Source organism: Oreochromis aureus, linkage group 7 (assembly GCF_013358895.1).
Source record: "Oreochromis aureus strain Israel breed Guangdong linkage group 7, ZZ_aureus, whole genome shotgun sequence".
In the NCBI taxonomy this organism is placed as follows: domain Eukaryota; kingdom Metazoa; phylum Chordata; class Actinopteri; order Cichliformes; family Cichlidae; genus Oreochromis; species Oreochromis aureus.
In genome coordinates, this window is record NC_052948.1 from 61,329,916 (window position 1) to 61,356,952 (window position 27,037).

Genomic DNA, 27,037 nt, shown 5'->3' on the forward strand with positions numbered 1-27,037 from the left:
AATTAGTGGTGAGGAAATTTCATAACTGGACTTGTTGCACAGATTCATCCCGGTACCACACTGGAATTCACTGAGCTCCTGAGAGCAACCCATTATTTCACAAACGTTTGTAGAAGCCGTCTGGATACTTACGTGCTTGATTTTATACACCTGAATTCAGTGATTTGGATGGGTGAACGAAGACATTTGGCGATATAATGTATATCAAACCAAAAAGTAAAATCTCTACTGTTCAAAAACAATGAACAAAATCAGATATTTTTCACCAACAGGGTTCCCTAATCAATTCAATTTTTTTTATACAGAGCCAAATCAAAAAATCAGTCGCCTCAAGGAGCTTTATGGTTTACGGTAGACCCTACAAATATACATACAGGCAATAAGTAACACATCCCCTTTGTAACAGTGAGACAGACCACGACAGGTCTAGTGGAACAAGAGGCATTTATTCACCATATAGCTCAGGATATGACAATGAGTGATTTGTCAAGCCTTCTCTATTCACAAAACAACAATCATCACCCTGACTAATTGCAGCTGGCATCCTTAAATACTCTCAGCTGTCACAGGCTAAACCATTATTCCACTAACAGGTGAGTTCTAAAATCCCAACCTTCCACCACGTTATACAATACATACATTTCAATGAATAAATATATACATAGATTTTACATTTTCATATTAATAAATATTTTACACTTCTGACACCATAGCCATTATTGTAAAAATACCAAAAACCCAAGACAAAAGATTCCCCACACTCGATTAACTCATGGCCTCTCCCGGAACCAATAAATGGTGTCTGAAGTCCCGGGAAACGTTTGCCCCAAAAACCCTGAAGAAGACACAGGAAAGAAAGGTGAGTAATCACGTCTCAGTCACTTCTTTGCACAACCTTTATTTCTAGACTTGTCACACACATTTGCGTTAGTTCTCCTTACGCGTAAACCTTACTTGCTCTCAATCACAACCTTTCCTTTTCACAGACAACCACCACATTTCTTGATGAGGAGCAGCTGTGCAGGACCTGGAACAAAGGCTACCAACTGATTTTAAAATGCACAATAAATATTCAATAAATAATTAAACTTGCGTGCAACTCTATGCTTAAAGTGCAACATAAGGTGTTTTTAATAAAATGAAAAGTGTGCCCCTAAACTGCTATACAAATTATTATACAGGGTGGGCCATTTATATGGATACACCGTAATAAAATGGGAATGGTTGGTGATATTAAAGTCCTGTTTGTGGCACATTAGTATATGTGAGAGAGCAAACTCCTTAAGATGGGTGGTGACCATGGTGGCCATTTAGAAGTCGGCCATCTTGGATACAACTTTTGTTTTTTCAATAGGAAGAGGGCCATGTGACACATCAAACTTATTGGTAATGTCACAAGAAAAACAATGGTGTGCTTGGTTTCAATGTAACTTTATTCTTTCATGAGTTATTTACAAGTTTCTGACCACTTATAAAATGTGTTCAATGTGCTGCCCATTGTGTTGGATTGTCAATGCAACCCTCTTCTCCCACTCTTCACACACTGATAGCAACACCGCAGGAGAAATGCCAGCACAGGCATCCAGTATCCGTAGTTTCAGGTGCTGCACATCTCGTATCTTCACACCATAGACAATTGCCTTCAGATGACCCCAAAGATAAAAGTCTAAGGGGGTCAGATCGGGAGACCTTGGGGGGCCATTCAACTGGCCCACGACGACCAATCCACTTTCCAGGAAACTGTTCATCTAGGAATACTCGGACCTGGCACCATAATGTGGTGGTGCACCATCTTGCTGGAAAAACTCAGCGAACGTGCCAGCTTCAGTGCATAAAGAGGGAAACACATCATCATGTAGCAATTTCAAATATCCAGTGGCCTTGAGGTTTCCATTGATGAAGAATGGACCCACTATCGTTGTACCCCGTATACCACACCAAACCATCACTTTTGTTGTTCCAACAGTCTTGGAGGGATCCATCCAATGTGGGTTAGTGTCAGACCAATAGCGGTGGTTTTGTTTGTTAACTTCACCATTCACATAAAAGTTTGCCTCATCACTGAACAAAATCTTCTGCGTGAACTGAGGGTCCTGTTCCAATTTTTGTTTTGCCCATTCTGCAAATTCTGTGCGCCGATCTGGGTCATCCTCGTTGAGATGCTCCAGTAGCTGGAGTTTGTAAGGGTGCCATTTGTGAGTAGCTAATATTGTCATGGCTGTGTGCAGGCAGGCACGGAGAAAGGACCCAAAATGCAGGACTCGGGGGCAGACGTGGACTCAAAAACACACAGCTTTATTGCTGGATAGCAACAGAACTAACCTAAACTGAGAAAATAAACTAAGCAGGCTGGCAGACAGAACACACAGTTAACATGAGGGTTGAAGAGACGTTAACGACGCGACAGAGAACAAAGGAAACACAGGGCTTATATACACATGGCAGTAATCAAGGGATGAGAGACAGGAGGGGAACATACCTGGGAGAAATCAGAGCTGACGGGACAGGGGAAACGTAAACTGAACACACTCACATGAGACGGGGACCTTCAGAATAAAACAGGAAGCACACGACAGACAGAGACACAGACGCAGACTCATAAGCAAGCACAATAACATCACGGACAAACAGAGAAGACCAAACACAGGCCACCTAAACTAAACATGAGGGCAAGCTAATAAAACCCAAACCAGAAATACTCATCATCATCGGCAAAGGAACAAAACACAATTACAATCAAAACAGCATCACCAGAGGATAAGAAATGATCCATAATGCAAAAATAAACCAAAGCATAAGAAACCCAAAATGCTGGGTCGAACCGACCCAGGACCGTGACAAATATCCGCTGAAGGGATGTTCGACTAATGCCACTCTCCAGTGCGTCCACATTTTGGCAAATCCAACACTGAACCAGTTTCACGAAACTTAGCAAGCAGTTTGCTAACTGTAGCATGGGAGATGGGTGGTCTCGTAGGGTGTCTTGCATTGAAATCTGCTGCAATGACCCGGTTACTGCGTTCACCAGATATCAACACAATTTCGATCCTCTCCTCACGTGTTAACCTCTTCGACATGTCAATGGCTGTGAACAAAGAGAAACTTGTAAATAACTCATGAAAGAATAAAGTTACGTTGAAACCAAGCACACCATTGTTTTTCTTGTGACATTACCAATAAGTTTGATGTGTCACATGGCCCTCTTCCTATTGAAAAAACAAAAGATATATCCAAGATGGCCGACTTCTAAATGGTCACCATGGTCACCACCCATCTTGAGGAGTTTGCCCCCTCACATATACTAATGTGCCACAAACAGGACTTTAACATCACCAACCATTCCCATTTTATTACGGTGTATCCATATAAATGGCCCACCCTGTATAAACGGTAGTAAGGGAGTCCTTTTCCTTTCACTCCTCTTTAAAAAATGTAGCAAGCTTGAATACCTTTCATAATATTACAGCTCAGGATAGGAAAGCGTTTATCCATTTCTTCCATCATACAATCTAATCAGTCGACAGGTCATCAAAGAAGGATTCAGTAGAGTAATGAACCATTGTCTCCTTAAGTGATGCAACTAGATTTATAGCCTCAGACAGGTCAACAGTTTTGGACTGAAGCATTTCTGATAACGTGTTGGAGTCACTCAGAGTGTAAGGCTTCCAACAAAATATCACATCCATCTGAACCAGATTCCCCCTTTGCTTCTACAGCTCTCTGTGCATTGGTCTCTGATGAGATCTCTGTTAGTACACACAAAATAACAATCTGTCCATGATATTGCAGCACACTATATGTCTAGAAGATCTGCACATATTACTAAAGCACTACAGTTCTCTTGGTGCCCCATGAAACATTTCCTCCTGCACTGTCAGTCTTATGTAATGGATGAAAGATGCAGGTATGAATGTGTATAATCGTTCTAGCAAAGAAAATACATTTCCTGCATCGGGAACTGTGTCCTTTATCCATCCTGGTACACCAGAATATAACCCACTCATCACAGATGCTCCGTCATACTCTTGGCCGACCTTGTTCTGTCTGTAGTCCAGCCCAAGTTTGTCCACACATCCAATAATCTTGCTGGTCAACTCAGCAGTATCCTGTCTGTCTCTTGAAACCCCAAGAAACTCTGGAGTAAGGCACCATAATAGTAGTATCTAACTACAGAAGAATTTTTCTCTGATTTATTGTCATCTTTCCAGTCTCCTTTTAACCACAGGGTCATGATTGCTTATCATGTTCAGCATTTCTAGGAAAATTCCCCTTTTATTTGAGTCAGCAGATTGTGACCACGCTGAGCTATGTTTTTAGTAGCAGTGCTTACTGCTTTTGTCTTAATGTATGTCTAGTTTTTAAGCACTGTTTCTCGCGATGGCAAGGGCCATACATTAACAATGATAACAATAATAATCGTGGCTCAAGAGTTGGGAGTTCGCCTTGTAATCAGCAGGTTGCCGGTTTGAGCCCCGGCTCGGACACTCTCGGTCATTGTGTCCTCGGGCAAGACACTTCACCTACTGCCTACTGGTGATGGCCAGAGGGGCTGATGGCGTGATATGGCAGCCTCGCTTCTGTCAGTCTGCCCCAGGGCAGCTGTGGCTACAACTGTAGCTTGCCTCCACCAGTGAGTGAATGAATAGTGGAATTGTAAAGTGCTTTGAGGGCTTTCGAAAAGCGCTATATAAATGCAATCCATTATTATTATTATTATTATTACAGTCATCTAAGTTGCACAGAACCCATCCATTTCCATCCATCTTCTTCAGCTAATCCGGGGCCGGGTGGCGGGGGCAGCCCAAGCAGAGAAGCCCAGACCTCCCTCTCCCCAGACACCTCCTCCAGCTTATCCGGGGGAACACCGAGGCGTTCCCAGGCCACCCGAGAGATATAATCTATCCAGCGTGTCCTGGGTCTGCCCCGGGGCCTTCTCCCGGTGGGACATGCCTGGAAAACCTCGCCCAGGAGGCGCCCAAGGGGCATCCTTGTCAGATGCCTGAACCACCTCAACTGGCTCCTTTCGATGTGGAGGAGCAGCGGCTCTACTTTGAGCCCCTCCCAAATGGCCAAACTTCTCACGCTTTTACACTCAGCTCTCTCTTCACCACAACAGACCGGTACAGCGTCCGCATCGCTTCAGCCACTGCACCAATCCCCTTCCCTTCTCCCATCACTCGTGAACAAGACCCCGAGATACTTAAACTCCTCCACTTGGGGCAGGGTCTCGTCCCTGACCCGGAGTGGGCACTGCCCCAAGTGGAGGAGTTTTCACAGAACCCACTGACTTTAAACATTGCTTTCTTCCAATGACGATACCCCACAGCTGAAGTAAATACACAGTAACAAGAGTCTCTGCTCTGGGAACATTCCAACCAAGTTTTGTGGCGTTCTGGTGCAGCCTTGATATGTCTTAGGAAACCTCAGACCACGTGACTGTGGGGCCTTCATTTTTGAATTTGGATATTTTTAAATTCACATACAAAACAGAAAAATATTGCAAATCCAAAACTCTGCACAGTAATCGACTTGGAGGAGAGAAGGAGAAATTCAAAAAACAAAGGAGCACTCATAGCATTTTTAACATGAAGAAACGCCCAGAATCACACTGAGCGGGTCACAACGTTAGCGTGTTAGATCTTCTATTGCAGTTAAAGGTCAGCATGGTTGTGGTCTGTTGTAATACAAACAAAAAAAATACCCAGCATGAAGAATGAATGTGTTTACATTTAATCAAAGCCACAGTCTTTCTCAAACTTTAACTAGAGTACTTTTAGTTGCTTAAAACTGTGAGGTGGGATCAGTTATAACTGTGCCTCCAATGCAGCTTGAAATATGGTGCAGCTAGCATTCAGACAAATATGGAACATGCAAACATAAAACATCCATAATACATATTTTTGTGTGAAAAAGTGAGTATCAATACATAAATGCATTTTTAATATTTAGTTTGCAGAAATTATTTACGTAACCTGAACTGATGCACATCAGACATGAGCAGATGTCTCACGTGTTGCCTTGTGATTCTTCTGCAGCCTGAATGAAGGAAAGTTGTGCAGAAAGTGATGATCAAGGAATATTGAGGAAAATTATGAAATTACAGAAGAGGATGGACAAAAAAGATATAAAGATGCACGCAGTGGATGCAATGTAAGGACCACATGGAGTGGTTTGTTTGAGCTTGTTTTATCAGATAATCAGAGTGATACTGAGGCCCTGAAACTTCATGTTGTTCTTTCTCAATATTTTGGGTACTCATGCCAGGAGACCAACAACCCCATAGTCAGTATGCAACAGTGGTGAAACCCCCCCCCCCCAGCTTTATGTTTTTTGATTCACTCTTTTGGTAAAACAAATGGCTCAGCACAGCACAGCATGTTACTACATGAAAATATGAAGGTGGTAGGAGAGAAAAAAAAAGAAGTAAATATTAAGCTAATAGTGCACAGCACAGGCCTGCAACAGAGGCAAAACAAAGATGAAACAATCAAGCGGTGACAGATGTGGCAAGCAGTGAGCTTGTTGTAAACAGACACCAAATATTTTCAGTCATCAACGAGACCTGAAACCCAGTCGCCGAAGTGACTGAAGAGGTAGCAAAACAAACATACGGAGGCCAAATTCTCATAAACTGTTCCCTTGAGGAGCGAAGAAAGCAGGTGAAACATTCCAGAGGAAACATTCCATAAGAATTTGCTGCCAGGTTGTTTTACTGGGAGGTTTGTTATTTATCTAAGACGTGTTGTGTTTGTGCAGCATTTTCAAAACTATCATAAAGTGTATTTAGGTTGGTGTCAGGAACACTGTGCCAGCTTGGAAGTCAAAAAAGCAGCGATAAAGGCTCAGTCTTCAAATACAGTCTCAGTATCTTTATCCTGCAAAATGTCCAGCAGGACTGAATTTTTCAGACATGACCAAACACAGTGTGTAGAAGTTCCTGCTGAGGCCTTGCAGTTCAAACAGAGGTGGAAGCTGATGATTCATTTGTGTTTTATGTGGTGAGAGTTTCACACGGTGCAGAATTTTACATTTCAGCAGGGTTACGCAGTACAGTTACACACTGATATTTTTTTGTATGATCCCAAATCACATCCTATTCTTCCTCAGTGATGTCTACAGCAAGTTTATTTTTCCACACCTGTGCTACAGCATGGATGCTTATTACATCCAACACATCAGTTTGATTCAAGGCACTGTAAAGATGAGATATGGCTTTCTTGGCTGGGCCTGGGAGAAGTAACTGCTGATATCCTGCTTTTAATATTGAAAGCAGTTTTTTGGGGGGTTTTGAAGTCTGAGAACTGAATGTATCTAAAAAAGAAAGTAAAGTTAGGGAGATTTGTCTATTTGAACAGCCAGATATCACCTTCACCTTAGAGAGAAGTCCTCAATATGAAGAAACCTCAAGAACCAGAGTCAGTGGGTGTGTGGCTGATTTTAGCATTTAAAATCTTTTGTTGTGGTTTCTTGGTTAAGGTTTGGCATGATAGGGTCTGGTCTCATACCACAAAAATATATATATATATACACAACATGAACATTAAAACTGCTGTCCGTCTTTAACTTTAACTACAGTGCTTTGATTGCTTTTACCTGTTGGTGGGACTGGTGTAACGGTGACTCCAAGTAGTGCAGAAATGTGGCGCTCCAGACGTCCAGAAACATGCGAATGTACACTCATCAGACATGTTACTGTATGAAAATCTGCTCAGTAACATACAAATGTTCAGTAACTCAGTACTGATGGTTTGAATAACTACCTGCTGCCTGTTGATTCTCACACAGACCTTCACTACAGCCTGGATAAAGCGAAGGTTTGTAGAAAGTGATGATTAGGGACTATCGGTGAGAATTATGAAATGACAGGAAACGTTTAATCAAGGAAACAGGATGAATGAACGAACCACAAAAAGAAGAGTTTATCATCAAACTACATCTTGACATTTGCAACTTGACCTACTAACTTTGTGATATAAAGACAATGCATGCAATGTAAGAACTTTGTAGAACAATGGGCGTTTTGTTTGAGTTTGTGTTATCAGATAATCAAACTGATAATGAGTCCCTGAAACTTCCTGTTATCTCATGGTACAGAAAAACCCACTCTATTAACCAACTTTGGGGTTGTTGATTGTTTTTCCACTTTCTTTAGAAGTGCATTGAATATGCAGATGAGAAAGTGATTTAAAGTGGGGCGATCGGACTGATCGCTTCAGACATCTTCTGAAACATCAGGATCATCAGGTCTACAGCGAAATCAACATGAAGACTCTCAGCCTGACGGTGGGACTGCTGCTTGTACTCTTCATCATTTACTACGGCGATGCCGCACGTAAGTCTGTTAGCCTACTTTTTCTTGACTGGTGGGAAACTCTACTGTGAGAATTCAATTCTGTATTTTTTCTTTTTGTTTTTTTCTTTGAAAATGATTGAAAAAGTATAATTTTTCCTAAATTTAGCCTCTGACTAAGGCATGTACTTTGATGCCTCTTTAAATTAAACACAAAATTTTACATTTAAAACACCATCTTCCTAACACAGATAATTATCTCAGCTCGATGAAAAGGATGAAGAACACATATTTTGCTTGAAACAGCTTAATTTTTCTGTGCATTTGTCTTTGTGTACAAACACAAGTGCAGCAGCTAGGCCATCAAATTCATCTATGTTCACAGTACATGCTGAACAATATTGATTGCACTTTCAGCAACATATCTGTTCTTCTACATTCAGGCCATCTACGGTCATTTCATGTGCATTTTGGATTTATCATCACAGTTGATCTATAAAAAAATAATATAGATGATCTGCACAGCAGGAAAAGCATTGAAAACAAAGAAACAAACTGAAAAAAGAAAAAATCAAAGCGCTATGATGTTGGACGTACGTCTGTTAGCCCACTGTCCCCTCCAGACCAAAGGAAAATTCTACTCTGAGCACTAGATTCTGTAATTTTCTGTATTTTAGTGCTTAGAACGAACAGAAAAACAAACAAATACAAAAAATTGTTGTTATGACATAAAGGAAAATTTCAAATAGTGACAGGATTTAAAAATGTATTTGAGAACTAGCCCAGTGTCAGATTGGTGACCCATTGTCTACAACACGGACAACAGTGGAAAGTGGATGGACATAAGCATTATTAAAGAAGCCTGAACTAACTTAAAAGAGATAACTGCTGAATTTCACAGATTATTATTTAACCCCATGAGATTAATAACAATGATAATTACAACAATAAATCAATGGACTTTCAATCTTGTTTTCACATGTATGTGCAAAGTACGAAAATTTTTTAACAGCTAATCTTGAAGTTTTAATTTTTGCAGTATGTGTTATCTTGTGAGGCTCAGAAGCCTCCAGTTAGCTATTCCTCTAACTTTATAACGCTGATTTGATTCTCCAGCATCTTACTTTTATCTACAAATTTCACTTATTTTATTTTGTCATTTGGTGTAATTACTTCGCTAAAATAAAAATAACCAGTTTCTGCTCATCTCCTTGAATGTAAAAGGTAATTCCACAAAAATTAAAACATAAAGTTTAAATAAAAAAGTAACACAATATTGCCGCTAAAAGCTAGCCAGCCTAGTTTAGCGCTGGTTTGAACTTCCTTGGTTTGTGACTAATCAAATCACATTTTTCTCTTTGTCCAAAGATGGAGTAACAGCTTTACTGAGGCTCTCAAACTGATTTATGTTTCAAGCAAAACAGTGTTGCTCTCAAGCAGCATATTCTTATAACACCTCTAAATATATCATTCTGTTAATGTAATGACATCCATTTGAATCCATCCATTACCTGTGCTTTTTTGTATCTATCACAATCGATATAAAAAACACACAACTACAGTATTTTACTTTCTTCTGATCCGAATAGCTTGAGAAAATCTTTAAATATATATATTCCCCGCTCGCCCCTGCGGGCAGCTTCGATCCTTCAAGCTCGGGTCCTCTACCAGAGGCCTGGGAGCTTGAGGGTCCTGCGCAGTATCTTAGCTGTTCCCAGGACTGCGCTCTTCTGGACAGAGATCTCCGATGTTGTTCCTGGGATCTGTTGGAGCCACTTGCCTAGTTTGGGAGTCACTGCACCTGTTGCTCCGATTACCACTGGGACCACTGTTACCTTCACCCTCCACATCTTCTCCAGCTCTTCTCTGAGCCCTTGGATTTTCTCGAGCTTCTCATATTCCATCTCTCTGATGTTGCTGTCATTCGGAACCGCTACATCGATCGCTACGGCCGTCGTATTCTGTTTGTCTACCACCACTATGTCCGGTTGGAAGTCCCACAGGATCTTAGCTCGGTCATTCTCCACCACCCTAGGGGGCGTCTCCCATTTTGACCTCAGGACTTCCAGGCCGTACTCGGCACAGATGTGTCTATATACTATGCCAGCCACTTGGTTATGGCGTTCCATGTATGCCCTGCCTGCTAGCATCTTGCACTGTGGTGGATTGTCTCAGGGACATCTTTACACAGCCTGCACCTGGGGTCTTGCCTGGTGTGATAGACCCCAGCCATGATTAGTGCCTCTGTGCTGTCTTTCAGTCCAGCTTTGTCCAGCCTCTGGTAGGATTTCTGGATGTCAGCCACCTTCGCTATCTGCCGGTGGTACATACCGTGCAGATAGCGGAGGTGGCCGCTATCTGCACTATAAAGGAATGAGAAAAGAAAAATTAGATCCTTACATTCTGGCATGTTGTTGGACATCCCTCATTGTGATGGTTTTTCTTCATTAAATTTTAACTGTGAAATTGAATTAATAATCTTGCTCTAAGACATAAAATATGATCCTTCAAAGTGTATGTTTTATTTAGATATAATAAACATCACTGCGGTGCCTGCTGACCATTAACCTTAATTACTAAAAACATGAAAAAGTATTTGTGATGTGTTGGACATCAGTACTGACAAATCTCTGATTTTCCTCTTACAGCTCATGGAGTGAAACCAACACCTGACCTTTGCTGTTTTAAATTCTATGGGAGAAAGATCCCAACAAAGCAGATCAAATCCATCAAAAAAACTCACAGCAAATGCACAACACCAGCATTTGTGTAAGTTTGTCTTTCACAGTCTCTTTAATACAGTCACAGATATTTGCCAAAATAATGTATTATCCTCCACATAGAAGCTGTAATGCTTGGGGTGGCTGTAGCTCAGGCGGTAGAGCAGGTCATCTGCTGATCGCAAGGTCGGTGGGTCGATTCCTGGCTTTCCCCCAGTCTGCATGCCAAATATCCTTGGGCAAGATACTAACCCCAAATTGCTCTCTGATGCATCCATCGGAGTATGAATGTGTGTGCGCATGTTAGTTAGAAAGCACTTAGAAAAATGTGCTTGTGTGGTTGGGTGAATGCACAACTTGTGTAAAGTGCTTTGAGTGCTCAGAAGCATAGAAAAGTGCTGTAGAAGAACCAGTCCATTTACCATTTAAAAGTTAATATGGGAGCAAAATAATGATACATATTTTCTGCAGGATCAAGACACCCAGAGGAGATTTCTGCGTGAGACAGAGTGAGAATTGGGCATTGAAAGCATTTGTCCAAAGGAAATAACACAATGAAGACATGGAGAATCTACCGCGCAAAATGCCGAAATGCATCAATTACTCCATGAATTTGCTTTTTAATCCAGAAGTGTTGCTGGAGTTTTGACCTCTCCATAATGTGCCTGCTTAATTACTGTCAGCATTTCTGAAGACAAGATACATTTATTATGCATTGATTTAATTCAAAATAAAGATATCAATTTTAGAATTTGAATGAAATGTTAAAAATTCTTTTTCTGAGGTTTTCTGTTTCGTTGCCACAGGTGTATGAAATCAAACACATCTTTACAATTGGCAGTCTTTACAAACATTTGTGAAAGAATCAGTCGCTTTGAAGACTGTGACACTTCTCTCTTTGAAATACCACAATCATCTGAAAGTGAAAGCATTCAGTGACGGATTAGATAAAGTTACATGGTGGGGTTGGTGATTGCAGAGACAGAGGGCTGGAAACATCTCCAGTGCTCTGCTGACTCAGTATCATGTGTTTCCACGTGTAGGTGGCCCAAACTTTTGTCCATATAGTATTCCACACTGCCTACATTCACTTAAAGCATGTTGTCCCAGCTTGATGTGACAATGTCCCAAAGAGCACTGCTAGGCTTTCTTTGGTCTTGGAGACGTTCTTCAAAGCTCTGAGGTGTGTTTTAGGCTCATTCACACACTACTCTGTAACTTACTTTCCCACAAAGATCCAAATCACTGTTGAAGTGCATTTCTCAAGAACAGAGTGCCACTTGTCCTCAGTCAGCGTGCAGTTGATTTCAGTTCAGGTTACCACCTGTAGAGCAGGAAACGCCTCCTTATATTCCACTTTATTTTCCTGCTGCTTATCTCTAACTGAGCTATCGTTAATTTGAAATATTTTTGATTCTGCAGACTTTGAGGTTATTTCCAGGTTGAAATGAGTGATTTGTTTTCACTTTGCCATTGTGATACAGATACAGTATATCCAAAGCATTTGTATCTCACTCTGTATTGTTTTGCTTCATTCTTGAATAAAGTTTTGTTTCACAAAAATCAACGACCATCTGACAGTGAATGTGTGCTTTTATGCTTTGGCCTAATTAATGGAATTCATCAGAATGCAGGTTATAAAAGTTTGTTAATGTAGTTGAAGGTCAAAGTGGAAAATGTGTCATAGGGAGAACTCTCACAAACTCATTATCTGAACGTGGGAAAATTCTCTGAGCTGCTCTGAAGTTGAATGTGAATCTACACAAATGTTTATGTAAACAAATGCAATGTGAAAACTGGAAGTCATCAATAGTTATCAAAAGTTTAAAATTAAAGTGTAAAGAAATATTTTCATATTCATAAGTTTTAAATTTTCCATGTGAGAGAAGGAGTGGATTACTTTAAGACTTCATGAAGATGCGCTTTTTAAGGGGAAACCAGATTAGGAGCAGTCACAGTCCAGGTGAGTTGGCTGTATTTGTTCATATTGCCCTTGTCAGTGTACCTGCGATGTTCACATGATAGTGATCCAGAACAATCAACTGTCAGTATTTAAGACCAGTGCCGACATCTCTTCTTTGCCAGTTAACCACACGTTAGTAACAGGCTGCCTTAGCGTCTCATGCAGTGTTTCTGTGATGAACTTACCTTGTTCTCCTTGTGCTCTCAGTCGTGTCTCTGATCCATCCTTCACATTGTCTGCAGACTGCATTCCTACCTGGACGCTGGTCACCACCTTTGGATTCCTTCATGTTCATGTTCGCTCTTCTCGCTCTTCACCACCTGCCTGCCCTCCTGCCTTCAACTGTTCTGGATCACTGGATTAATCAGGTTGGGCTCACTCCACTCATCCACCTTGCAGGACGTTCACCAGGCCAACATTACTCTCCCGGGAGCAACCTCCACTCCACCTGCCAAGTAGGCCACAAAACTCAGATCTGTCTCACCCTCTCTAACCTTTGTCTCCCCGTGCCTTGACTTTATCACTGCTTCCATGATTGAATCTACTTTTGGGTCCAGGTTCACGTACTGGCCTCCAGGCCCATGTGACAAACAGAGGAAAATGGTCAGGCTGCTTTGAGGTGACAGGATGGAAACAGTAACTCAAATAACCACAGCAAAAGAACACACCGAGTGCTGCTCAAGTCAGTCATAAACAAAACTTTCCATGCGGGAGGAGGAGGGGTGGATATTACTTTAAGTTTCCCTAAAGAAAAACACTTTTTAAAAAGAAAACCATGTTTGGTGCTCTTATTGCTTTAGTTATTTTGTAGACTTTGACTTTATACAAAAGCTAACAAAACTTTCTATATAATTTTGTTAGCTTTTATCATTTCACAATTTCAGATATTAAACAGTAAGTGACCATATATATAGCCTGCTATGTATCAATAGTTCAGGCTGCTGCTGATAGAGTAAGGGTATGGAAGATAAACTACACTGCTGGCAGGGTTTAATACAACCAACTGGCACTAAGAATAACTCAGAGAAGAGAGAGCAGGTTAATGAGGGTGCCCAGAGGACAATAACAGTATGTGTGTATGAGATTTGAAGATCATTGCATTTAGTTTTTATTTACATTTTACAAAGTATCCCAAGATTTTTGGAGTTTTCCAGAGGAACAGGATGCTGTTTGAAATCCACGTAAATGTTACCACTGGAGGGTGAGAAGGCCGATGGGGAATTTGAGGAAGGTAATTCAGATTGGTTTGATGAGTGTAGCTGCTTGTATGGTGATGAGGACTGGAGATAGGAGGCTCTTCAGTCGGCAGAAGGACCACTAGAAACAAGGAGACGTAAGAGCAAGAACACAAGGTAGCCTCTTACAGAACTCGGTTTGGACTGTTACACTCCTCTTTGGAGGCAAGAGACGAGCACAGCAGGTCTTATTACACTGACATTAATGATGTAGATGATAATCAGGCGTGTTCGGCTGAAGAACGAGGAATCCAATCTCCACCCAATGGCCAACTTGGGAGAGAGAGAGAAACTGAAAACAAACCAGCACTCATTATTGTCAACGGGTGTCCGGTTCCCTGAGAGGGATCCAGACACTGGCGGAAGGTTTATCACAAGCTTAATAATAAATAATAAGAAAAAAAATAATAATAATAAATACAGAGAGATAAGCAATGACACAGTGTGGATATGTAGTGGGGAGTTTCTGACATGAAGGTACATGAAGGTATTTCTACTAATTTACTTTTAACATTATTATTTCAGTGAAACAATAAACAACCTTTCTATTTTTTAATGTTAAGGTAAAACAATCTGTAGTATCCCCTCAAAAACAGCTTGCTTGTATGCTGATAAGGACTGAGAACAGGAGGCTCTTCAATCAGCAGAAGAACCACCAGAAACAAGGTAAGAGCAAGAGCACAGGGTAATCTCTTAAAGAACTAAGAGGCCTCTTTGGAGGCATAATATTATGCAGAGACGCGCACAGCAGATCTTACCACACTGCTGTTGATGAAGAAGATGATAATTGATGTGTTTGGCTGAAGAATCAGATATCCAATCTCCACCCAATGATCAAGTTGGGGGAGAGAGAGAAACTGAAAACAAACCAACACTCATTATTGTCGACGGGGCCCGGAGGCCAGTATGTGGGTGGGGACCCAAATCAAGAGAGAGGCAGAGGGTTTTTCACAAGTTTTATTATAAACAGAGAGATAAGCAATGACACAGCGTGGAAATGTGGCAGCGAGAAGATGGTTTCTGAATTTGAAGCTTACTTTGCAGGTTAGGAGCGTAAGGTTCTGGAGGCCTGCTTACCACAGTTAGGTTGCTGACGAACTGGCGCTGAATAGATCTTAAGTGCTGCCTCGCTGATTGCCATCAATGTATATTGACGAATGGCTATAGCCTGGAAATATGGTGCATCATAATACATAATACATCCATAATACATATTATTGTGTGGAAAAACTGAGTATCAATATACAAATGCATCAGATATCAGCAAATGTCTCAAACGTTGTCTTGTGATTCTACTGTCGACTTTCACTGCAGCCTGAGTAAAGGAAAGTTGTGCAGAAAGTGAAGATTGGGACTATGCATGCATTATGAGTGCATGTATTTATTGGTAGAGCACTGAGTGGTTTGTTTGAGCGTTTTATCAGATATATTGAGTCCCTGAAACTTCCTGTTGTCTCATGGTACAGAAAACCCAATCTATTAACCACCTTTGGGGTTGTTGATCGTTTTTCCAGTTTCTAAGAAATGGTTTGAATATGCAGATGAGAACGTGACTTAAAGCGGGGTGAACGGACCGTTCATTCAGACATCTTCTGAAACATCAGGATTCATCAGGTCTACAGTGAAGTCAACATGAAGACTCTCAGCCTGACAGTGGGACTGCTGCTCGTGCTGTTCACCGTTTACCACAGCGATGCCTGTAAGTCTGCTACTTGTCATCTTAAGTTTTTTACTGTAATTAAAAGTCAGATTGAATCCTCGTGTAAACAAGTGTAGTCACATGTTTGGCATGTCCTTCACTGAGATTTTTAACTTAAATAAGAGCCTTCAAACTTTATCTTTCATTAACATATAACAAATTGTATTTTGTTGCATTAACCTTAATTATATCTGATATGTTGGAGAAGTCATTAGAAGCAGACACAGCACTGAGTAATCCCCGTTTTTCTGTTACAGCTAAGGCAGTGAATTCACCTGACTTTTGCTGTTTTCACTTCTTTGACAAACGGATCCCAAAGGCGCACATCGTCTCCATCGTGAAAACTCACAGACAATGCTCCACACCAGCATTTGTGTAAGTTTGTCTTTCACTGTCTCTTTGATACGATCACTAATGTTTGCCAAGAAGTCATGTATAAGCAATGTATGATTGTTCAGATTGATGAGAGCAAAATAATGATACTGACTTTTCTACAGGATCAAGACACCCAGAAGGCTTTTGTGTGTTAAACAAACTGCAGAGTGGGCAAAGGAACAATTTGTCAACCAAAAGAGATAAAAAAAATTGAACAAATGCTACAATTAACAGATAAAAAATCATTATGTTAAACCTCGGATAAATAAATTTCAGTATTTAGTATATGGACAAAAGTATTGGATCACATCTGAATCTCTGAATTCAGGCATTTTCAGTCTTGTTGCCACAGGTGTATAAAATCAAACAAAATGCCATGTAGTCTGCACAAACACTTGTGAACGACTGAGTTGTGTCATGTTGACCCAGCTTGATGTGACAATATCTCAAAGAGCTTCATCTGATGAGGAAAGTTTATAATGCAACAATATGTATTGAATTATTTTACCCATTATTTCACTATGCAATTGAAATAATTTTTCTATCACATTGTGTTGTTTTGCTTTATTCTTCATTAAAGTTTCATTTCACAAAACTCATCGACTTCATCTGATAGTGAATGGAAAAGTATGTGTGGTTTGTGGCTCAGCTGCAGGGGAGGGGTGGAGCAGCGGGTGCAGGGTGTGGTGTCAGGGAAGGCTGAACCACACAGCTGATCTCCATTACCAGGTCATGCCTTCCCTATTTCACGAGGATGCAGGGACCCGACGAGAGAGTGGTGTGGTGTGCTGAGCAGGGGAGGGCAGCTGAAAAACTCCATGAATAAATTGTCTTAAAAAATCCTAATCAGTAAAATAGCTGTCAACCTACAACGTCGTGTGCATGGTGGAATCATTTTTATATCACTGCTTCATTCTTCGTTAAATTTTTTTTTCACGAAGCTCATCGACTTCATCTGACAGTGAATGTAAAAGCATTTTCTTTTTTTTTTTTTTTTTTTTTTTGCCTGTCCTGTTTGGCTCTTTTGCCATCAGAATTATTGTCTAAAGGTGAAGAAAGATGCCCAACTGATTTACTTTACTAAATGGACCATCCCAGCCTTGCCGTAATGGTCTATTTGATTCACTTTTTATTGTTTATTTTATTTTTTTATTTTCACTTGCTAGATACGGGACAGACTTGAATGAGGAAAAGAAAAGGGAGAAAGAAAGAGGGGAAAAAAAACAGCGGGGAAGAGGGACGGGGTTAAAGGGCAAAAAACAAGAACCAACAAAATAAGCAGACAAAAAATCCATATATCAATCACCTGGATCACCTGTTGAGAAAGAAAAAAGAAAACAAGCAGAAGAAAACGAGAGCAACATAATAAACAACATCACGATGATCTATGGGAATATAACAGTAAATACTAAATGTTAAACATTATTGTGCAGTACGTAAGATTGACAGCGTACAGTGTGCTTTGAGGTAGGAGCCAAAAAGGGTGTAGTTTGTGTGTGTGAGCACCCGTGTGTACACCTGTGAGCATGGACGCGTTTGTTTTTAAAAGGTTCCTTCATGTAATGATCTGCTAGAGGGTGTGGGGGGGCCACTGCCCCGTCCTCCAGGGCATGAAGCAGGTATGGAGGAGATCAAGACTCCAGACATCCAGAGGCCCTCAGAACACAAGAGACCAAGGAAGACCAACAGAGGGGCAACTGCGTCACTATCCCAGAAAGAGCTGAGGGGAGCCCCAGATGAGGGGTCACTCAGCAGCCACGGAGCAGAAGCCAGGGGGGGTTGCAGTGACGTGCCCGTGAGCTCCGCCGGCAGCCAGCTGTGCCAGAGTGACCGAGCCCCAGGCCGAGAGGCCGAGGGCACCCCACCCCCGAAGTGGCCCGAGCTAGGCCCACGCTCCAGGCCCCGACAAGCAGCCACCAAGGAGTGAGCCGGTGTGTACCTGGACGCCCATCCCCGGACACAAAGAACCACCAATGAACCAATGTCTGAGGGCGTCTGCCACTGGCAGGGGAAGTGGTGGGGGGAGATAGGCCTCCATACCTTGGAGGGCCTGAGATGTCCCCAGAGACGTGGCGTCTGATACCCGACCTGACATATGGACACAGACATACAGGCACACACAGATACAAACATCCATTCCCACCCTCATGCTCTCATATGCAATTACTCAACACTCACCCAACGTGGAGACAGACATAGAGAGACACTGTACACACAATCACACTCCCCAAGCGTACTCTAAGCCCCTGGTCTAGGTACCCTTGCCCCTGGAGGGGGAAACTGCACCCAGACCCAGGTGGTGTTACCCTTTTCCCTGCGGTGGGGAGATGCAGACCGCCCCGACTCCGCAGCAGCAGGGAGGCCCCACATTCCAGACCCCAGTCGGACGGCCAACTCCTCCTCCTAGCCCCCCCGCTCCAGCGGGCCACAGAGAACGGGGGTGTAAGAAGACTCCAAACCTCCCTCCGCCCGCTCATATGTAGTGTTGATGCATGTGTGTTCTAAAGTGCCTTTAAAACCCAGGAGGGCATGGAGCTACCTGCCAGAGAGCAGCAGGTAAGCGCATAGCCCCTCCTGATAGCCCTCAATGTATACGTGTATTTAAAATTGAGAGGTGGGCAACGACGCCAGGGGTGAGGTTGTACACCCTGATGGTAATTTGGAGTCCGTGTAGCGTGCCCACCCCCAAGATCCTATATGTATGTGTTATGAGAGTGTGAGTAATGTGAATGTCTAAATTGTGAGATAAAATTGAGGCACAGGCAGCCAGAAGGGGACAGAGGGGGGGGATGCCTCCCCTGCACCCTGGTGACACACCTTTACCCCAAGGCCCTGCATGTGTGGGTGATTGTGGTGGAGCGGGAAGAGGGAGGCAGCTGGAGATGGGGAGGGAAGGAAGGGAGGGGCAAGTGACCCCTCCCTGGGGCCAGCTCCCCCGCTGACCCCAGTAGGCACCCCCATACTCTGCAACCTGCCAGTGAAAGGGGGCCCAGGCCCATCCGGACCGGGGCCCAGTGCAGCAGCGCCGCCCAGCCCCACAGAGCCCGGGACAGTCCACCCGACCCCACCACAGAGAAAACTGCACCCACCCCATCATCCACTCATCTTGTATTGTATTAATCTTTGATAAATACAATTTTTCTTTTCACTTTTATGCGGATGACATTCAAATCTATTTTGAACTAGCTGAGGATGTCACGTCGTCATTGCAACACTTCTCTGATTGTATGAATGAAGTTAAAAACTGGCTACTGAGCAATTCTCTCATTCTAAATGATAAGAAGACTGAAATTGTAATCTTTGATACTCCCTTCTCTCGGGCTCAACTAACTGGTATTTTTGGGCCCTTTTCTGACTCCCTTTCTGACACTGTGAGGGACCTGGGTGTCGTCCTGGACAGTTCCTTCAAGTTGGACAAACATGTGTCCTCCGTAGTTAAATCGAGTTTCAATCAACTACGTCTAATCTCTAAGGCCAAGCCCTACATACCACGTAAGGACCTGGAGAAACTTATCCATGCCTTTGTTACATCAAGGTTAGATTATTGTAATTCCCTTTATACTGGTCTCCATTCTGCCCTTGTTCACAAACTGCAGCTCGTTCAAAATGCGGCTGCGCGTCTCTTAACTGGAACTGGCAAGTTTGAGTCTATTACTCCAGTTCTTTCCGACCTGCACTGGCTCCCTATTAAATTTCGTATTGATTTTAAAATCTTATTGCTCACTTTTAAAATCATAAATAACACCGCGCCCAGCTATCTTACGGATCTCCTCAGCTTTTATATCCCTGGGAGAGCACTTAGATCAGCAGGCCAAATGCTCCTGGTGCGACCTAGATCTCGGCTCAAGACCAGAGGTGACCGCGCATTCGTCGCTGTCGCACCCTACCTCTGGAATAACCTCCCCCTAGCTATTCGGGTGTCTGATTCAATTCAATCTTTTAAATCTCGATTAAAAACTTATTTGTTTAGCCTTGCTTTCCCCACCTCCTAGAGCCCACAATTTTAGTGTACTGGAACTTATCTTTTTCACTTTGTTAATGTTTATAATGTTTTAACCTTCAGCCTTTCGGGTTGTGCCTACTGTGCCTGGTGTATTATTGGTTAGTTATGTCACCCGCCTGTCAGTATGTTTTTTTGTATTTTGTATTTTTTGCTTTATATTTGTATTTATTATTGCTCTTAACTCATTCTGTGAAGCACTTTGGCATACCTGTGGTTTTTTAAATGTGCTATATAAATAAAATTGTATTGTATTGTTATTGTATTGTATCTTCCAGAATACATGAGACAATAGATGCCCAGGCTGAGATCTTCCTCCACCTCTCCTGTATCTCCCCCTCCTGCAGAGTGAGTTCCTGAAGAGAGGAGAGCTCCTGCAAGATGTAACAACCTCCCCCACCAGTTGAAGAGCCCCCAGGTGGCTCAATGCACTGGCGGCACCCTGCGCCAGAGCAATTGATCTGATGTGTTGGCAGAGGCTGTATCAAGACTAATGTAATCTAACAGATAATTTCTATATTGGTTAGAATTAAGATTATTTTTATTTTTCCAGTTCATGAGGACTGTTTTCTTAGCTATGCATAGGGCAGTGAAAACCATATGGGCTATATTCTTTTCTGTAGTGACATTATCTAAGCTGCCCAACAAACACACTAAAGGGGAAGTTGGAATGTTACATTTCAGACACTTTGATAAGTCTTCACAAATCTCGCGCCAAAACTTCAGAACTGGTGGACAGAACCAAAGAGCGTGGATATAATTGTCCGGTGAATTGGTTTGGCGGTGTGAGCAGTTGTTGGTAGACGTATAGCCCATCTTGAACATCCGATGACCTGTATAGTGCACTCTATGTAGTATTTTGTATTGAATTAATTGAAGACTGGGATTTCTAATTAAATGAAAGGTTTTTAAGCATATCTGAGACCAGAAGTTTTGGTCTAAGTTAACTGAGAAATCGGCTTCCCACTTTGCAATAGGAAGTGATATTGATTCATCTGTTTTAGAAAGCATTCTGTAAATTTTGGACAGTAATTTGGGGGTTTTAAGAGTAAGAAATTGAACCACACTTGGTGGTGTTTGTAGTTCAACTTGACCCAGTTTGAATTTCTTTTTACTATGGATTTAATTTGTTGATATTCTAAAAAGCTTTTCTTGTTGATCCCATATTGTGTAACTAGTCTGTCAAATGGAATAAATTCTTTTCCTTCTAATATATGTTCTAAGTATTTGATTCCTTTACCACTCCAATCTGAAAAGTTTATCATATTATTGTTTTGTAATATGTCAGGGTTGTTCCAGATAGGTGTACGTCTGCATGGGATTAATGAAGGCTCCGTCAATTTTAGAAACTCCCACCATTCTGTCAGAGAAGAGCTGATGTTGACGCTTTTGAAGCATTCATGTCGTTGGATGTTTGAGCTGATAAATGGTAGGTCTGAAATCTCTAGATTATTGCAAAGTGCTTGTTCTACATCTAGCCAAGGTTCGTCTAAGAAGGTATGTTTTAGCCATCCTGAGATAAACTGAAGCGTGTTGGCTAAGAAGTAGTGCTGAAAGTTAGGTAGATCCAATCCTCCTCTATCCTTGGTCTTTTGTGGTGTTTTTAAGCTTATACGTGGGGGTTTATTTTTCCAAAGGAATTTGGACATATATGAATCTAGAGATCTGAACCAACCTTGTGGCGGTTTAGTTGGGATCATTGAGAATAAACAATTTATTTTTGGTAAGACCATCATTTTTATAGTGGCAACCCTTCCCATGAGTGATATGGGTAGACATTTCCATCTAGCCAGATCGCCTTCTACCTTCTTTAAAAGTGGGATATGGTTTAATTTAGTTAGATCTGCAAGCTTGGGAGAAACATTAATACCTAAATATTTTATATTTCCCGATTGCAGTGGTGTAGAAGAAGAATTATGGAAGGAGCAATTAATCAGAAGGACTGTAGATTTTGACCAGTTAATTGAGTAGTCTGATATTCTTGCAAAAGAGTTTATCAATTCAATCACCCCAGAGACATTGGTTTGTGAGTTTTGGATGTAAAAGCATTTTCATGCCTATGTTTTGGAGTTCATCGGATGTGACTGGAACACCTGAATTCAATGATTTGGATGGGTGAACATACCCACATAACAGACAGGTCTGGCCCAGATCTGGTGTCAAGCTGGCACTGCTGGCTGACGTCTGGCATGGTAAGTGGTATGTCATCCAGATGTGGGCCAGACCTGGCCCGATTATGGTTTGGTTTATGTGGTCCAGGCTCATAGAAAACAGGTCTGGCCTGGATCGAGGCCAGACGAGCTAGCACTTCTGACTGACTGGTGTCATAGCAGAGTGTATGTCAACCTGATGTGCGCCAGGTCTGGCAATGATGGCACTGTTTATGTTTCTATTTTCCTATTTTAGTTAGAAAACCCAAATGCCATGTTTCAATACTATACTGCTATGGTAGCCAACGTTTCAAATGCAGGTTTGACAGGTTTGTGAGTGTACACTTTATCTAAAACCTAGTGAGGGTTTACTCATGTTTACCACTGGGTGGCTGTAGCTCAAGAGGTAGTGCAGGTTACCTACTGATCAGAAGGTTAGTGGTTCGTTCCCTGGCTTCTCCAGTCTGCATGTCAAGAGAGTGAATGTGTATGAATGTAGTTAGGAAGTGTGTGAATGTGGATTGTTGTATAGAGCACTTTGAGTAATCTAGGAGAGTAGAAAAGCACTATATACGAATTAGTCCATTCATTGTCTGAACAGAGTTTCATCATGTTACTTTTGCACTATCATGTTCCGGCGCATGTTGTTATTACATGGCTTGATTAAAGTACACATTAGGCTGACATCTTGGGCCAGCACAGGGCCAGCAGTGTGTCTGCAACTGGCCTTGTGCTGGCCCATGTGTGGGTCACCTCTGGCAAACCAGATCTGGGCCACCAAAGGGCCGTCATCCTTTGTGGTATGTGGGCAATGTGTAAGGACATGTGTGGGCCAGATCCGGGCCATACCAATTTTGCTATGTGGGTAGACTTTTGGTGATATGGTATATTATGGTATATTTTCTTGTCGAACTTTGGGCCCCTTAATTGCGACCACAGTGTACCCATCTTCTGATTGCAGCTTCCAGCAGAATAACGCCTCATGTCAGAAAGGTGAAATCTCCCCAACTGGTTTCTTCAACTTGAATGGCCTCCACAGTCACCAGATCTCAATCTAATAGAGCACCTTCATGATGTGATGGAACAGGAGATTAACATCATGGATGCACAGCCAAAAAAAATAATAATCTGTAGCTATTGTGAGATGCTTTCAGGTCAATATGGACCAAAATGTCAGCACCTTGCTGAACGTGTACCACAAAGAATCAAGGCAGTTCTGAAAGCTTAAGAGGCGCCACACTGGTTCTAGTAAAATGACTGAAGTGGTGAGTCTATCAGACGACGTTTTAAAACAGTCACAGTCTGTCCTTCTGTTACGGTATTAATTTTTTTTAACCCCAATTCAGAAAAAGTTGGGATGCCATGAAAATTGTAAATAAATGCGGAATAAATTATTTGTAAATGTTAATTTTGATAGCTTATTTTGCTTATTTTGATTTGAGTTTGTCAGCAATAAAGAAAGGCAAAAGTTCATCTCCTAAAAAACGAGTAACAGTTTCACTTACATGTCATATCTCATCATGTACAGTTTATTTTATATTATGTTTTATATATTCTTGGCATCCATCATTAAAGGATGCCAAGAATCTGGAGAAATTTCTTTGCACAAGAGACAAGGTTGAAAATCAATGATGTCACAGACCATCACATAACACTGCTACAAAAACAGACATGATTCTCTCATGGAATTTAGTGCTCATGCCCAAGAATACTTCCACAAATTACAGTCCATGAACACAACTCACTGTGGCATCCGCAAATGCAGGTTAAAGCTCTATCATGCGTAGAAGAAGCCATATGTGAACATGGTCTAAAAATGCTGGTGTTTTCTGTTTTTCACCAACAGGGTTCACTAGTGAATTCAATTCAATTTTATTTTTACAGCACCAAATCACAACAACAGTCGCCACAAGCCTGAACACCTTTCATAATATTACAGCTCAGGATAGGAAAGCGTTTTTCCATTTCTTCCATCAAACAATCTACAGGGTGGGCCATTTATATGGATACACCGTAATAAAATGGGAATGGTTGGTGATATTAAAGTCCTGTTTGTGGCACATTAGTATATGTGAGAGGGCAAACTCCTCAAGATGGGTGGTGACCATGGTGGCCATTGAGAAGTCGGCCATCTTGGATACAACTTTTGTTTTTTCAATAGGAAGAGGGCCATGTAACACATCAAACTTATTGGTAATGTCACAAGAAAAACAATGGTGTGCTTGGTTTCAACTAGAGCTGGGCAATATAAGATTTTTTCATATCACGATATGTTTTTTTCATTTCAGGCGATAACGATATATATCACGATATAAGCCAAATAACTATATTTGTAAGATTTAAATGTGCCGTTGCTCACAAGTAAAATGTGAAATAATTAGCAGCTTGTTTTAATTAAAATATTTATTTCCCATAAGTTCAACAGGGCAGATGTACTTAAGGAACATGAATGGGCTTTCCCGAGGTTTCTTCTCGTCAATCTGGCCCCCCCAGGGGAGTTTTTCCTCGTCTTCATAGAGAGCTTGGGCTGGGTCAGGAGCTCCATCAAAACTGTCTTTAGTTGATTATTTTAAGGTAATCATATTCTTTAAAGTAATCAAATAAAAAACAGTAAAAATCTGAAGACTTGAAGTAAACTTTCATTAAAATAAAACTTGTTTAATTCATCTTTGCTGAGAATACTGTGTTATTACTATTTCAAGGATTGTATTTTACCCACGATGCATTTTGACAAGTAAGAAAATTAAAAGGTAAATCAGGTTCAGGTATATACAAAGAAAGTCACACTGCCACTGCTCTGAAGACTTGCATCTGTTGCCCTAACCCCCAACCAGTCTTGACAGATTTCCTGGTTCTAGCAGAGGTTGCAGCAGTTGGGTGGGATTTAATAAACTTTTGGGGCAGTATGTGGGGTTCCGATCACGATATTTAGCAGTGTGTAGTGTCTGCGTGGCGCTCAGCGGTGATGCGGGGTTGTCCGACACTGACTCCGAGTGGGAGGAGACTCACTAGGGCCTTACGAGAAGGCCCTGCCGGTTCGATGATTTGCCCCACAGAAGATTTTCCACTGGGACAGTCTCGGGATGACACCCCACGCTCAGCCTTTGACAAAGTGATAGAAATTGATGATCACTTCCTTCCTACCTGCGCTTTGTGCTATTGAATGATACTAACAGAAAAAATACAGTTAACACTGACTTAATAAAAAGTATTATTATATTTTATCTCAGATTTGATCATCAGTACACACACACTGTGTTTATCCCTTTAACTTTTTTTGGTTAATCAGTTGATATAATAAGAAAGTTAAATATACAATAATAAATACTTTAAATCATATGACAATGTAGCTCTCACTGTGTTTATTAGTGTTTGGTAAACTAGAAGTCTTCATAGTAGCATCCACAATTCAAGTCTTTATACAAATAATGAAAGAAAGTTTAATGTGAAATTACTGAAATATATGAAATATTATGGCTTTGTCTGCCAGAGTGTTTTTCTTTAAACTAATTGGAACACTTTTACTGGCAGTCAGTGATGTCACTGAAAGGCAAGGTTCTAATGTTGTGTTGCCATAGTCTCCGAAGTTTGCTTTTAAAGCTCACTCACAGTTAGAAAAGTCAAGCATCCAGACATTTGAAGGACTATTTGCACATTAAGGTGACATTTTCTATTTTAAAAGTTCTCAAAACATTAAGATGAAAAAGGAAACAAGAAAAGTTACGACTGAGGCAGATAAGAAAAATCCAGGAGATCAAAGTAAGTAAAAAAATGGAAAATCTAGCTCAAATCCCCCAAATAACAGAATCTACATTTCTAAAAATGTTGACACTCTGTGTATAAAATGATTCATTTTTAGAGGATTTAAATCCTATGTTTGATTGAAACTAGCGTAAATGCAACATGTCTAATCAAAGAAAGGTTACTGGGGCACTTTGTCTTTTGGTAAAATAATGTGACAAGTTTATTCTTGGACTGAGCAGTGAAAACAGAGCAACAAGTGTCATCAGTATCTAAGACTTAGTAGACCTAGTATGGACTCATGTTGGTCTGTTTTTTATCAAAAGCATAAACTTGTTATTATATTTTAAGCAATACTAATTTAAAATTCAATGGCATCAAAATGCTTCCAGTCCTGACGTCGAACGCTCTTTTTCACTAATGTGTTGTTGTTGTTTATAGATTGTAAGACCAGAATGACAAAAGAAAGGCCATCCTGAAAAAAAGACCCCATAAAAGAAGGAGGGTCAGTGAGCAGGCTGGTCCTTCCACCAGCTCAGATGCTCATGTGGTCAAAGGAGTCAAGCGCAAGGTCCAACAAGATGAAGCGGGGACAACCAATACAGCAAAAAGTGCAAACTTCTTGACCATATGAGCGGTGACAAGGGCAAGCATCTTCCTGGTTGGACACTGGTAAAGGTAGGCTAATTAGTTGAGTGAGGGTAGATTAAGTGTACAGCTGGTTGCTGGGTTTAAGATATTAGTGTTTGGGTGATATTTGTGTCTATTATCTAATAAGCTGATGTGCTTTTGGGGTTTTCCACATCTGCAGACTGCAGCATAGACATTTCAGAGAGCTGCAGTAAAAACCAAAACGCTGGCAAA

General features: G+C 41.4%; 2 long non-coding RNA genes across 2 annotated transcripts; both read left to right on the top strand.

Moving 5' to 3' along the window:
* Positions 1-8,162: 8,162 nt before the first annotated feature.
* On the top strand, positions 8,163-12,583 carry LOC116322414. Its single transcript, XR_004199642.2, has 3 exons — positions 8,163-8,332; positions 10,939-11,059; positions 11,482-12,583. It is a non-coding gene; the product is annotated as an uncharacterized LOC116322414 (long non-coding RNA).
* A 3,172-nt stretch (positions 12,584-15,755) lies between these two features.
* On the top strand, positions 15,756-16,774 carry LOC116322413. Its single transcript, XR_004199641.2, has 3 exons — positions 15,756-15,907; positions 16,165-16,282; positions 16,405-16,774. It is a non-coding gene; the product is annotated as an uncharacterized LOC116322413 (long non-coding RNA).
* The last annotated feature ends 10,263 nt before the right edge of the window (positions 16,775-27,037 follow it).